Here is a 14,672-nt window from a genome sequence, read left to right on the forward strand (position 1 = left end):
TGTAGAATCCCCCAAGTGATTAATAAAAGTTGGGAGCCTGAATCTTAGCAAAGACTGTACTTTCTACATGGAGCAATGCAGAGGAACACCACATCTCCATGGCATGTAGAGTGGAGGGAAAATGTCAAGATATAAAGCTAGACACAACTGACCAGAGCCAGAAAGAATGACACTCAGCAAAGGTGCTGCTTGGTGCTCAGGGGGGTCTGTTAGACTGGGTTTTCTTTCTCTGAATTTACTCACATCATCATCCCACTATAAAATGTGGGATTTATAACAGAGTCAAATAAATTCCAGAAAAACACTGGAGCCAATCTATGGATCAGAGGTTCTACCTCTTTAGCATGTCCATGCTTTTGACATAAAGAACAGAGAAAAGGGAAGAGAATCTAAAGAGAAGAGAAGCAGAAAATGAATAAATAGAACAGGAGGCTCCCTCTCACGCTCATGCTTGCTAGTGCTCTCTCCTTCCCCCATATACAAAATACACAGATAAGACACAATAAAAATTAAGGAAAAACAAAATGTGCCAAAGGAATGTTGAAGTTTGATTTCTGCCATGCTAGAGTATCTGCAAAACCTGCATTATCTTTTTAGACCAATATTTTGTGGAAAAAGCACAACCTGAAAAATAATTGAACCTTACCCCCAAACAAGCAGATGATCAGTGTTCACTGCTCTGCACAACAGGTAAAGAAAGAATCTGCTTATTCTGCTTATAAAGAGATGGATTCCTATACAACTAATCATGCATTTATTGAGTCCTTATGTGCCAGCACCTTTCCAAATGCCTGTGTTTTATCTCATTTCATCCTCACAATAACTGAGAGGCAGGTTGTTACCATCAATTTAGAGATGAAAAAAACTCAGGTCTGAATACGCAATCTGACCATGTGGAGCCAAGATTTCACAGCAGGCTTTGTCTCCAGAGTCCAGATTTTTAACAAACATGCTCTACTGCCTCTCAGATGCTCAATCCCCTGAATCCACAGCTGCTATGCTGCCCACACTTTGTTTGATTCCTTTTACTTGGATCTTTTTGAAGTGTTTTTTTTTTTTGGCTTGTGTTGTTGTTGTTTTTTTTGAGACGGAGTCTCGCTGTCGCCCAGGCTGGAGTGCAGTGGCGTGATCTCAGCTCACTGCAGGCTGCGCCCCCCGGGGGTTCACGCCATTCTCCTGCCTCAGCCTCCCGAGTAGCTGGGACTACAGGCGCCTGCCACCTCGCCCGGCTAATTTTTTTTGTATTTTTAGTAGAGACGGGGTTTCACCGTGTCAGCCAGGATGGTCTCGATCTCCTGACCTTGTGATCCACCCGCCTTGGCCTCCCAAAGTGCTGGGATTACAGGTGTGAGCCACCGCGCCCGGCCTGTTGTTGTTTTTGACAGGATCTTGCTCTGTCACTCAGGCTGGAGTGCAGTGGCACGATCATGGCTCACTGCAGTCTTAACCTCCCTGGCTCAAGCAATCCTCACACTTTGGCCTCCCAAAGTGCTGGGATTATAGGTGTGAGCCACCCCGCATGGCCAATATTACCTGGATCTTTACTGTCAACATGTCATATATTTCAGGCTTCCAATATTCCACTTCAGGAGTGGGTGCCAATACTCACGCTATAATGCATCCCCCAAATTTTATAAGTTTGAAGCTCTAATGTGAATCATGAATTTTTCCATTTTAAATCTGCTTAAAATGCTGGATACTCACACTATGCATTGGAAGACATTAACATACATTTAAGAGAGAAAATACAGCTTTTTTAAGATACAAGGAATTTTTGGCAGCAAAATTTACACCCATTGTCTTATCTATTTAAATATTTTGGAGCAACCGTGTGACAATTTTCATACAAAAAGTGTTTAAAGAGAACTGGGAGGAGGGGGGACACATACACACATTAACAAAGTAAATAATCCAAATAAATATTTTGGGGGAAAAAACTGATTTGAGGAAACTTTTGCTTTCCTAATCCTTCTCATTTGAGGCGGAAAAATCACGAAGTCATTCGTAGGTTTCATTTTTCACCCTAATTACTATTCCTAGCTATTAAAAAAATCCAAGTGGTAAAAATTAACAACTATGAAGCACCCTATAAACATTTCCACTGACCTATTAGTCTACCATCTGTTAAATTATTAAACTGTACATAAGATTAGACATGAAAATGCTGTCTAAACAGATATTAGATGGCTGGGTAGCCTATGGTAAGTACTTTACTGATCTAAGCTTCAGCTTTGCTTCCCCCAAAATTCTTAATAGCATGACCAGTTAACAACCCTCAGAAGTACCAATATCCACATGCACAGCCACATAACCTCAGTATAAGCTTGGGTGGGAGAAAACTGTAAATTACCTTGCTGGTTCCATTGAAACTGAACACGTACACTTATCAAAACAACCCTGCGGAGAATGGGTGGGGGTGGGGGGGGCGTCAGGGTATGACGGATGTTGCTGATGGGAATGTGCTAGACGCACAAGACCAGCACTGCCACACTCCTCTCTGGAACTGAAACCAGAACAAAGGCTCTGCTCCCCTCACCTCCGCACCCCCTCGTCCTAATCTCTGTCCGTCACCCCCCCGACTCCACCGACCAATCCCTGTCCCTGAATTGCCTTGTGGTTCCAGCCTCCCACCCCCACTGACACCTCCTCTGTATGAACGTGCTTTTGTGACACCTGCTCATACTAAGCTTTTTTTTTTTTTTTAGACAGTGTCTCGTCCTGTCACCCAGGCTGGATTGCAGTGGCACAAACACGGCTCACTGCAACCTCAACTTCCTTGGCTCAAGCAATCCTCCTGCCTCAGCCTCCTGTGTAGCTGGGACCACAGGCGTACACCACCACACCTGGTGAATTTTTTTATTTTTGTAGAGGTAGAATCTCACTTTGTTGCCCAGGCTGGTCTCAAACTCCTGGGCTCAAGCAATCCTCCTGCCTCAGCCTTCCAAACTGCTGGGATTACATGTGAGAGCCATCATGCCCAGCCAATACCAAGCTTTAATGTCCCTTTCCTAGCTTTTCCTGGTATCATCCCACCCCCAAGATTAGAACTGCCTACACCTATCTTTGGGCTCTTTCTCAACTGATACACCAACTTCTATCCATGACCTCTACAAATTTGAGCATGTCTCTCTCTTCCAACAGACTGTAAGCTCCTTAAGAGTACAGACAGTCTTATTCTTTTCTTCATCAACTTCTGATAAATAGTAGGCATTCAGCTATTTATTAAAGAATTACATAGGCTGGGCATGGTTGCTCACACCTGTAATCCCAGCACTTTGGGAGGCTGAGGCAGGTGGATCACCTGAGGTCAGGAGTTCACAAACAACCTGACCAACATGGAGAAACACCGTCTCTACTAAAAATACAAAATCAGCCGAGCATGGTGGTGCATGCCTGTAATCCCAGTTACTCGGGAGGCTGAGAAAGGAGAATCACTTGAACCTGGGAGGCGGATGTTGCGGTGAGCTAAGATCGCGCCATTGCACTCCAGCCTGGGCAACAAGAGCGAAACTCCACCTCAAAAAAAAAAAAAAGAATTATAGCTTGGCACACAGATGCTGTGATAGCCGGAGGAGTTGCCTTGCTTTTTTAAGGTAGAAGTATACTGGTTTTTCTGCAACCACACAAAAAAAGGCTATAAGCCAGAAAAGGTCACAGTGAAACTGATACTTCACCAACTGTGCTGGTGTTCGTGCAGACTGGTATAACCCTTTGGGAAAACTATTTGCAAATTCAACAATAGCCATAAAAATGCTCATACCTTCTGAGCTAGCAAAGTATCCTAAATATGAGGCTATTCTATGCACAAAGTTTTTAATTACATTATTTCTAAAAGCAAAATCTTGGGAAACAACTCAAAATCAACAACCAGCAGCTCTCAGTGCTGCTCTGCCTGTGGAGTAGCCAGTTTCTTTTCTTCTCTAATAAACTTGCTTTCACTTACTAAAACAACAGCACATAAACTGTGACACAAAACTTGACGGAATCTTACACATCTTTAAAAGTGAAAACTATGCAACCTTATCACCATACACCTTATGTATAATATTTAGCATAGACTATCACATTTTTAACAACATGAAAAAAGTTCTGCTATATCATGACAACTATTGCTAAGGAATAAGAACATGTATCAGGCTAAAACAGACTTGAGGCAAATTTACCAACCTGCTTTGCTGTTAGGGAGTAACAGTGATGTGAGATGACCTTTTTTCCTTCTGTTTTACCAATGTTCTTTACAACAGTAATGATTTATTTTTTTGAGACAGGGTCTTACTATGTTGCCCAGGCTGGTCTTGAATTCCTGAGCTCAAGAGATCTTCATGCCTTAGCTCCCAAGCAGCTGGGACTACAGGCATGCATCATGGTGTCTGATTGAGTGAGGGTTTAAAAGAATGCAATTCTATAGCAAAAAGTTGAATTTCTTCAACACTGAACTGCTATCTGCCTACAACTAAGTTTCTTCTAACCCTCTGCGAACATGTAACGTAAAATTTTAAGTTGACACTACAAACTGCTTGTCTAAATGAGTCAAAAGACTGATACCTGTTCTACCAAAGCCTCACCAACATTCAGAGGCTTTGGTGGAACAGGTATCCCACACCTTGTTGATGGAAACAAATTGATATAACCTCTAGAGAGGTTGGCAATACAGATCAAAGTGAAATGTTCATACTCTAACCCAGTAGTTCCTACTTTCAGGTATTCATCCTAAAGAAATAATTGGATAAATAACAAATGTGTTCAATACTGTTTATCTCAGTGCTACTTACAAAAGCAAAACTCCAACCTATCTATGCACCAAAAGGGTCTGGAAAAAAAATTATGGCAAAATCAGACCATGACTAACTCAGCTATCACTGAAATCATGATTATTGTTTTAGAAGTACTCACTATTTAAAAATCACACCGTGCAGGCCAGGCACGGTGGCTCATGCCTATAATCCCAGCACTTTGGGAGGCCAAGGTGGGCGGATCACCTGAGGTCAGGAGTTCAAGATCAGCCTGGTCAACATGGCGAAACCCCATCTCTACAAAAAATACAAAAATTAACCAGGTGTGGTGGTGCGTGCCTGTAACCCCAGGTACTCAGGAGTCTGAGGTGGGAGGATCACTTGAACTTGGGAAGCAGAGGTTGTGGTGAGTTGAAATCATGCCACTACACTCCAGCCTGAGTGACAGAGTGAGACTCTGTCTCAAAAAATAATAATTTTCTGAGATTATGTCTGCATTTGTGCTAAATAATTTACGCTAGGAGCAGTAATAAAAGCAGAGATGAAGCTATTGATTCAAGACTGTATATACATTGTATATATACTACATACAGTATATCACATTTGTGTTAAAGACACAAAGGAAAATATAAGCCTAGAACAGTTTTAGAAATTACTTATCAAGATGTTCAGTGTTTTATCTCTGTGTGGCAGAATTACAGGTCATCTGGGTTGTCTTTTCTTTGTTACAATGCAACATTTCCATGAACATCAGAACCCTGTAAGATAAGGAGGTTCTCTGTTCCACTAGTGAAAAACTGCAGTAACCAAATCTGTTTAAATCAACTGACCCAAAATTTCAAAGTTTCCAAAGTTACTGAGAACCCCTTTTCACACAGCATCTACTTTATGAGCACCCTTTAGGAATACTGCCTTTGGGCAGCGTCTTTTTCTTTTCATTTTTTTTAAAACAATCATCAATACATTTTTGTATGGGGTGGAGGGAAGCACAAAAACACAACCTTCTGCCTTAGTAAGAGTTTCCTCCCCTCTTCATTGCTCCAGACCCTAATAATTCCCCTAATCTCAAACTGTTATTCTACCCCCAAATTATCCTACCCCAAATGATTCATAATGATCCTAAAGCTCTTGGTGCTTCTAGCTTTAACTTCATCAAGCAAGTTTCCTCTATCTAGCCTACCATCCAAACATATTCTTCCACACACTGTTCTTTGGTCTCCCTCCTGATTCTCTTTTGGAAAGATTATTCTTCATGTCCTATGGGGATAATATATTTTAATCACATTATTGTTAGCCTGGAAGCTTGTAACAGACTAATGGGTTATCTACTCGTTGGGAATTTAAGTGCTTCCAAGAAGGCAGCATTCCAACTGGTATTAACACCCAAACTGTCAAACATAGGAAATCAGAGCCATGCTTTCCATAAAAAGGCAAAAGATGCCAGAGAAAGCACTTGAAAATTTCTAGCTTCTAAGGCACACACACTTAGCAAAACAAAGTCTTTCCTTAACACCTTGTGGGTAATGAAACCCTTCCTCTCCTCCAGATGGCTTGTCTTTTGCATATATCAACTTGTAGTCCTAGAAACGGGTTCTCTGGGCCATGCAGAATGCTGGATTATTTTTCTGTCATCTATTATGACAGACAGACTCTGTCACTTGATCAGATATAAACTTTTCTTTCTTTAGCTAAGTAATGTTCACATTTTAAAGCAATTCAAGACCCAAGTCCACAGAAACAGAAGGGCCAACCTACTCTACAAAAGGCACGTTGGAAGAGCATGATTGATGGAAACATGTAAGGAGTCAGGCAAGGTGGCTTACACCTATAATCCAAGCCCTTTGAGAAGCCAAGGTGGGTGGCTTGGCCTCGACCTCCCCAAAGGCTTGGATTTAAAAAAGAAAACAAACCAGAAAAAAAACAAACAAAAAACAAATCTTGTAAGGCTACACTTTGGAAAGAAAATTAAAAACAAATTCTTCCCACAGATCGCATAACTGCAAAGGGGGAAACGTGCATTTACAATGAAGAGATCAGATAGGTATCACTTAACCAAGTGCCCAAACTGGGTATCACCAACTAGAAAAAACTAAGATTACCTTCTGAGTATTCTTGCCAAAAACTTTTAATTTAAATTGAATCAAGCTCTTAGACTTATCTTCTGGTTTACAAAAATACAGTGGATTGGCCAGGCGCAGTGGCTCACACCTGTAATCCCAGCACTTTGGGAAGCCGAGGCAGGCGGATCACGAGGTCAGGAGTTCGAGACCAGCCTGGCCAACATGGTGAAACCCCATCTCTACTAAAAATACAAAAATTAGCTGGGCGTGGTGGTGGATGCCTGTAATCCCAGCTACTCAGGAGGCTGAGACAGGAGAATCGCTTGAACCCAGGAGGCAGAGATTGCAGCAAGCCGAGATCGTGCCACTGCACCCCACCCTGGGTGACACAGAGAGACTCCAACTCAAAAAAAAAAAAAAAAAAAAACCAGAAAACTAGGGAACACATCAAAGTGACACTAGGCAATTCCAGAATGTAGGACATGCAATAAAACTGGCCTGAACTCTTTCTCAAAGAGTTACTACAATGAGCAGTGGATGGGGTGAGAAAGCTACTAAAGACTAACAGACATAACCAAATGTAATATGTTATTTTGGGGATGGGGGCAGCTACAAATAACATTCTGAGCACCACTGGATGAGGACTGGATATTAGAAAGTATTATGATCACTTCTCGGCCTTCTGGCTAAGATCAAGTATTGAAAAGATTATGAAAGTACTGTTAATTTTCTTAGATGCAATAACAGTACTTTGATTAAACAGGAGAATGTCATTTTTTAAAGAGATGTGTGCTGAAGTATTTAAAGGTTAACTGCCTGGATAATTATCAACAATTTAACATGGCTCAGCAGAGAAAGCAGAGCCACAGTTCAAACAAAAAAAGCAAAATAGTGGTAACTGTTGACTCCAGATGGAAGATAATGCTTTTATTGTGTTATTCTTGCAACTTTTCTGTAAGTTTGAATTTTTTCATAATAAAAAGTTGTGGGGGCCAGGCACGGTGGTTCACGCCTGTAATCCCACCACTTTGGGAGGCCGTGGTGGGCGGATCACGAGGTCAGGAGATTTAGACCATCCTGGCTAACACAGTGAAATCCCATCTCTACTAAAAATACAAAAAAAAAAAAAAAAAAAATTAGCCAGGTGTGGTGGCAGGTGCCTGTAGTCCCAGCTACTCGGGAGGCTGAGGCAGAGCTTGCAGTAAGCCGAGATTGTGTCACTGCACTCCAGCCTGGGTGACAGAGCAAGACTCCATCTCAAAAAAAAAAAAAAAAAAAAAGATGTGGGAAAAGTTTGGTTTGGGATGTATCTAGATTGCCAACTAAACCTAAATCAAAGTATACTAATATTAAAAATCCTGTAAATGGGCCAGGAATTGTTACAGAGGGAATAAAGACCCTAGCAATGTTCACATAAGAAGTTAAAGCACTGCAGGGTTTTTCTATGCCCGTAAAGTATTCTTTAGTCTTTGGAATCAAGAACTGCATTTAGGGTCGCGTGTGGTGGCTCATGCCTGTAATCCCAACACTTTGGAATTACAAAATCCCAGGAATTAGTAACTTTTTTTAGTGAGTCTGCAAATGTTACTGAATAAGCCAGCCGCAGGACTGCTCATGGAAGGGGAAGGGAGGCACAGGAGACCGAGGTGGGAGGATCACTTGAGCCCAGTAGTTACAGAGACCAGACCAGCCTGGGAAACATAGCGAGACCCCATCCCTATTTTAAAAAAAAAAAGAAGAAGAAGAATTGCATTTAGTCTTTACCTATAACGTCCTATAATGTCATAGGTGAACTAAAAGAAATGATAAATATATCCTCCTGTTGTCTCTCAATGGCTTTCCACCACTTTCAAGGTCCAAATTCCTCATGCTTGGTATGACTCAGAAAAGTCCATAAAACCTGGCTCCTGCCTCTGGAATTTCAGTTCTTGCCACTCCCAACTCTACCCACAATGGACAGTTCTCTGGAACCTGCTAAGATCTCAGACAATGCTGCTCCTACTGGCTAGGTGCAAAGACACAAAAACTACGATTTGAAAAGCAAAAAATCCCGGGAAAAATAATCTATCACAACAAAAGCATGAACTCAGGAAGAAAAGGGAGTGGAGGGGATAAGAGCAGGGGATGGGGACCAAACCCAACTTTGCCTCCCTTCCCCTTCCACGAGCAGCCTGGTGGCTGGCTTGTTCCGTGTGTTCAGTAACATTTGCAAGGACCAAAAAAATCACTAATTCCTAAGACTGCTGTTACTCTCAAACAAAAGTCAATTCCCAAGCCCGCACATCCCACAGTCAAGCTGAGAGTTAAAACTCAGAAAACTCAAAGGCCTTAGGATACTGACCCTATGCTGGCAACCACATAGCTCAGAAATGCAACAAATATTAAATTATGGTGTCCTGTAATAGATTTACACTTCACTTTTAAATATTAACAAGACTGCCACAGGGAGTAAGTTTATCAAGGGATAAGAATCCTAACAGTACCTCCTAGTTCACTCAGAGGCCAATTAACATTTCCCACCACGCCCAACAACAAGGCTCCTGGGGGTGTTCAAAGTTGCTTATGACCCTGTGGAGCTATGAGCAGGTACCTCTGCCCCAGAACCTATTATGAGCAATGCACTAGGGGCTCGGTGCACAAGGAAACACCTGAACTACAACTACCCAAGCAAATATCATATCTTTGTAGGTTGTCGGGTTTCTTCAGCTGTCTGAAGATACAAAACCTCATGTGACTGTTTGATTTTTAGTCTCTTCTCACCTTGGTCTTCCTTTCTCACAGTTATTTTTAAAATCAGCAACTGGCTAATATTTGAAAACTGTCAGTAGCCAACTGTCCGTTTCACAATTAGATCACTGTTCAAAAGGAGCAGAATTTTCAACAAGCTAGCAAATCATTACAGGAATGAGTGACTTCATCTTTACAGCTGGGTCGCTGCACTATGAGGCTACACTAAAATATACCTAATTGTTGAATTCCAACATGTCTGTAGGCCCTCCCCGCATCTTCAAGGTTAGAGTTTTTATTACTGCATCCTCCCCCAACCCAACCCCCCCAGACAAAGCTTGGCATTTTCGGAATCCCTACTCATAAAGTGACTCAATCCACTGATGGGCCAACTGACAAATGCTTAAGGGATTAAGATATTATCAGGTAAAAAGTGACTTTTAAAAATGTACATAATACATATATATGTAGAAAGAGAGAAAGAGAGTGTTACAGGAAAGCTATTAACTATACTATGAATAAAACAAAATTTCACTGAAAATAAAAGTGATCAGGTAGCACTGACTACAACCTTCTAAATTCCCCCTAAATGAATCCACAGAAAGACTTTCTTGAAGGGTCTTTTGCTAATTTGCAGTTAGAACACAACACACTCAAGAAAATGATGCTCACAGCAGGACACTAATACTAAGTAATTTCTGAGATTGATTATGTCTGCATTTGTGCTAAATAATTTATGCTAGGAGCAGAAATAAAAGCAGAGATGAAGTTAAGCTATTGATTGAAGACTGTGCTAACCCCATTAAAAATAAAGAGAGGTATGAATGTGTGCCTTCACAACTCAGCTCAGGATATACTTGCCAACTGAGCTCTTCCTTCCGTAAGAGTAGCCCCTGCTCTTGGCTACTGCGCAGGGGCTATGAAGGCCCCATGGTTCTAGGACTAGAGCAGATGCGTACAAACTCCCTAAAGTCACAGGAAGGAAGGGGAGGCACAACTGGAGAGAAGTTGGTGAACTGCCTCTCTGGCCCATGGGGGCATGAGGGCGGGGGGCACAGAATAAAACCATAAAGCAATAATTTTCACTATTTAAAAGAACAAGTCTAAATGGCACACATCCTCTGTGTCTAAGATGACTAGCACTGCTGTTTTTTGGTGAGTCATCAAGGGCAGTCATGCTGAAAAGCATGGATACTTCTGTATTCCACCTATGTAATCATTCCAAAATTATGGGATTGGGACATTACAATACCTATGATGTATGTGCTTATATTTGTATGTGTTTGTGTGCTTACCCTTAAGTGGTGTTTTTTGTTTTGTTTTGTTTTTGCTGACTTCTTTGTTCTCTGGGGTACTTCTGCAGCCTTCTCAGAAAAACCTCAGGGTATTAGAGAAGGTACAACTTGCTAATAGCATCTGGTGAGCATGGGCTGGAAGGGGAACCACAGGGAAACACAGTTGTCAATAACCACACCCCCTATGGTGCAAACATGACCCACATACAAACTGAAGTACAAGTACAACCCCTCCCAAAAGTCTAGCCGTAAGATAACAGCACAGAAACTAAGCCTAACAAGGTGCTTGGAACCTCTTCCTACCTGCACCACCCTCTGCACACCACCCCCAGCAAGACCCCCTGCCTCCAACTCCCCTAAAGCAGCATTTCCAGGATAGCACTATTCTTTAATCCACTGACAACTTTGGCACTGGCTAAGGCTTACTATTTTTATCCCCTTTCACACCATTCTCTGAGCAGAAATGCTAGGTGCAAACATTTGTTGGTAATTATGTTAAAGTAAGTCTTCTTAAGAACAAATGGTAAAATGAATACATGAAAACTTTGCAATCTATTTTTGAAGAATTGTCTGCAAAGAGTGGAAATTGAGTTTTTCTTACGCAGCTGAAAGGATAAAACAAAAATTACATATAATCAGAACACAATATAAAATAAGGATCGTACTCCCCCAAAATTACATCTGTATTTGGCTGTGTGAGGTGAAATATCTTTGATTGATTGATTGATTGATTGATTTTTGGGATGGAGTCTCACTCTAACGCCCTGGCTGGAGTGCAATGGTGCAATCTCGGCTCACTGCCATCTCCGCCTCCCAAGTTCAAGCAATTCTCCTGCCTCAGCCTCCTGAGTAGCTGGGATTACAGGCGCGTGCCACCATGCCCGGCTAATTTTTGTATTTTTTAGTAGAGACAGGGGTTTCACCATGTTGGTCAGGCTGGTCTCGAACCCCTGACCTCAGGTGATCTGCCCGCCTCAGCCTCCCAAAGTGCTGGAATTATAGGAGTGAGTCATCACGCCCAGCCTGAAATATCTTTTAAATCTTGTTAGCATGTGCTCTGAAAGATATGTTCCACCTTAGGACAAACAGCAAACAAACTTTATTTCTTCAGAACAGAGCGAATGGCAGGGTAGAGAATCAAATGACACTGGAAGTGGGGCCTTGATCTCACCCCTCCTGATATGACAAGCACATAGGGCCTAGAGTCCTGGGCTAAACTAAAAGATGAAGGTCAACTTGGTTACTGATTTCGCAGAGCAAGTCCAAGGCAATCAAAATAGAAAAGCAAAACCAACCCTGGAACTCACACAGGACTGGACACATGTCATGAAATTATTTATAGTCTAGGACAGGTGAACAATAATTTGGCTGGACAAGAATGCTGGCCCTTTTCTGAGTTCACTCTCACTGTTCCAAGAATGAAGATGTCTTGCTATTCTAGCTGCAAGACAGGCACCAGCCATGAGTCCCTACGTGGTGGTGTGCATGCTGCCTCTGAAGGACAAGCCTCATAATTACCTGGCCAAGATATCTTGAAAGAAGCCTACTAATGCATAAAATACATAATCACTGAGCCCTGGAAGCCATCCAGGTACCCTCGGGCCTTTGGGAGTTGGACAGACATGTAGCAAGGACACATTCTCTCAAACTTCCTCCTAACACAAGCCTTAATCAATATTAAGGGTTAAAAGGTTTCATTTAACTTCGATAAAGTAGGTATTAGTACTCTCATTTTATAGAAAAACAAGCTGAGACTCAATCACTGCTTTCATTTGGCTTAACAGCTCACTACTAGGCTTGCTACTAAGACCTTGAAGATCCTTGGCTTCCATATCCACTTCAATATAAACATTGTTAGTGCTGTTACTGGTAATGGGGGCTGGGGGGAATCCCCAGGGTTCCTGGAGCAGAAAGCAAAGTTCCCTCCATTCTCCTAATTACATTAATTTAATCCCTTGCCCACTACATGATTACATTAAAAGGGGCTGGGGGTGGGGAGGGTAACATAAAGCCAAGACCCAAAGTTAACCACAATACAAAAGGAGAGAAGAATGGATACTATGATCTTCCTTTTAAACTTTCATTATAGCTGACTGCAGAACTGCTGGGATGACTCAATAGATTATGGGAAATGGCCTAAAAGGTCTACTGGAAACCAGACTGAACTGTGGCCACATCTTAAAAATAACCTCTTGCCTCTAATTTTCTTCTCCCCCAATTTTTTTGACTAAAAAGGGTTTTTTGCTGTTTCGTTGTTGTTGTTTCGTAATCACCAGTCCTAAAATGAAGCTAAAAATTTATTTTCATTTTATCCTTGGTCATTCTCTAGCACCACAATCAAGAACATTAATGAGTCTTTCCTACAATATCAAAAGTTAGTTAAACAAATACCTTGTTTCCCAGCACTTTGGGAGGCCGAGACAGGCGGATCATGAGGTCAGAAGTTCGAGACCAGCCTGGCTAACAGGGTGAAACCCCATCTCTACTAAAAAAAAAAAAAAATACAAAAAATTAGCCAGGCGTGGTGGCATGCACCTGTAGTCCCAGCTACTCAGGAGGCTGAGGCAGGAGAATCACTTGAACCCAGGAGGCGGAGGTTGCAGTGAGCTGAGATCCCACCACTGCACTCCAGCCTGGGCAACAAAGTGAGACTACATCTTCAAAAAAAAAAAAAAAAAAAAACAAAACAAACAAAAACCTTGTTTCACACATCAGCTGAACTTTCAGTGGACCTGACTACTGAACCCCAAAGGACAGCCAGGTTTTCCTTTAACACATATTGCTGCCATAAAAACTGCTGTTATCAGGCAAAGAATGAATAGGTTATTTAGGAAATATGGCAAATATTTAATAACTGATTTTTTTCAGTATACCTGCCTTGAAGCAACAGGGAAATATTACAGGACTTGGCCCCTAAGCTCAGCAATTTGTCAAATGAGTAAGCGGTAAAATCACGCTCTCCAAGATACCTCTCACTAAATACATTTATCGCATTCCAGAAGAAGAAAACTATTTTGACTTGATTGCTACCTTTAAACGGTCCCTTTTTCAGGTTTTCTATCTATTTCAAATGAGACAAGCTTATCCTTTGATTAAAATGCCATATAATAAAATCCATCAAATCATATTAGCCAGAGGGTCAACAATCCAGCTATTCAATAGCATTATCATTATTTTACTAGTAGCACAAATAAGAGGGCTGCATGGGCTGAAGAGCAACTTCAACAAGCTCTTGGAGTGTTCTGGACACAGAGACCATGAGTGTTTTGGAACATAAGGCTGAGCTATGGAGACCCTTCTGCAGCAAAGAATTCCTGTCAGAAATAAGACTCGATATTAGAGGTTGTTTTAAAAAATAATAATAATAAAAGCACTGATGTGCATCCTAGGATGTTTAACAAAATTAAAACTTAAAAAATTTAAATTTAAAAAGCAGTGAAACATGCTGTAACATAGATGAACCTTGAAAACATGCTAAGTGAACTATGCCAGAACACAAAAGTACAAATATTATATGATTCCATTTATCTGAGGTACCCAGAATAGGTAAATTCACAGACACGGAAAGTAGAATGGTGATTATTAGAAGTTGGGGAGAAGGGGACTAATAATAGGTGGACTAATAATAGAGGTTGAGAAGGGGACTAATTTTTAATAGGTGCAGAGTTTCTGTTTGGAATGAAGAAATCAAGTTCTGGAAACGAATAGTGGTAATGGTTGCGTAATATTGAGAATGTACTTAACGCCACTAAATTGTATACTTCAAATGATTTAAATGGTACTTTTTTTTTCCGTGAAGTGAAAGCAAGTTTATTAAGAAAGTAAAGAAATAAAAGAATGGCTACTCCATAGGCAGG

At 41.3% G+C, this 14,672-nt stretch overlaps 1 protein-coding gene across 2 annotated transcripts in view; it reads right to left on the reverse strand.

Moving 5' to 3' along the window:
• Positions 1 to 14,672, reverse strand: part of B4GALT5 (beta-1,4-galactosyltransferase 5) — an 80,760-nt gene that overhangs the window by 33,238 nt on the left and 32,850 nt on the right. The window contains exon 1 of one of the 2 annotated variants that reach the window (XM_055373188.2): positions 10,816 to 10,835. The exons of the other annotated variant lie outside the window; for it this stretch is intronic. The gene's annotated coding sequence lies outside the window, so the exon portion shown is untranslated. Of the gene's footprint in view, positions 1 to 10,815; positions 10,836 to 14,672 lie in introns of those variants that run through there. 2 annotated transcript variants of the gene reach the window in all.

The sequence above is a fragment of the Gorilla gorilla genome, chromosome 21 (genome assembly GCF_029281585.2).
Source record: "Gorilla gorilla gorilla isolate KB3781 chromosome 21, NHGRI_mGorGor1-v2.1_pri, whole genome shotgun sequence".
In the NCBI taxonomy this organism is placed as follows: Eukaryota; Metazoa; Chordata; class Mammalia; order Primates; family Hominidae; genus Gorilla; species Gorilla gorilla.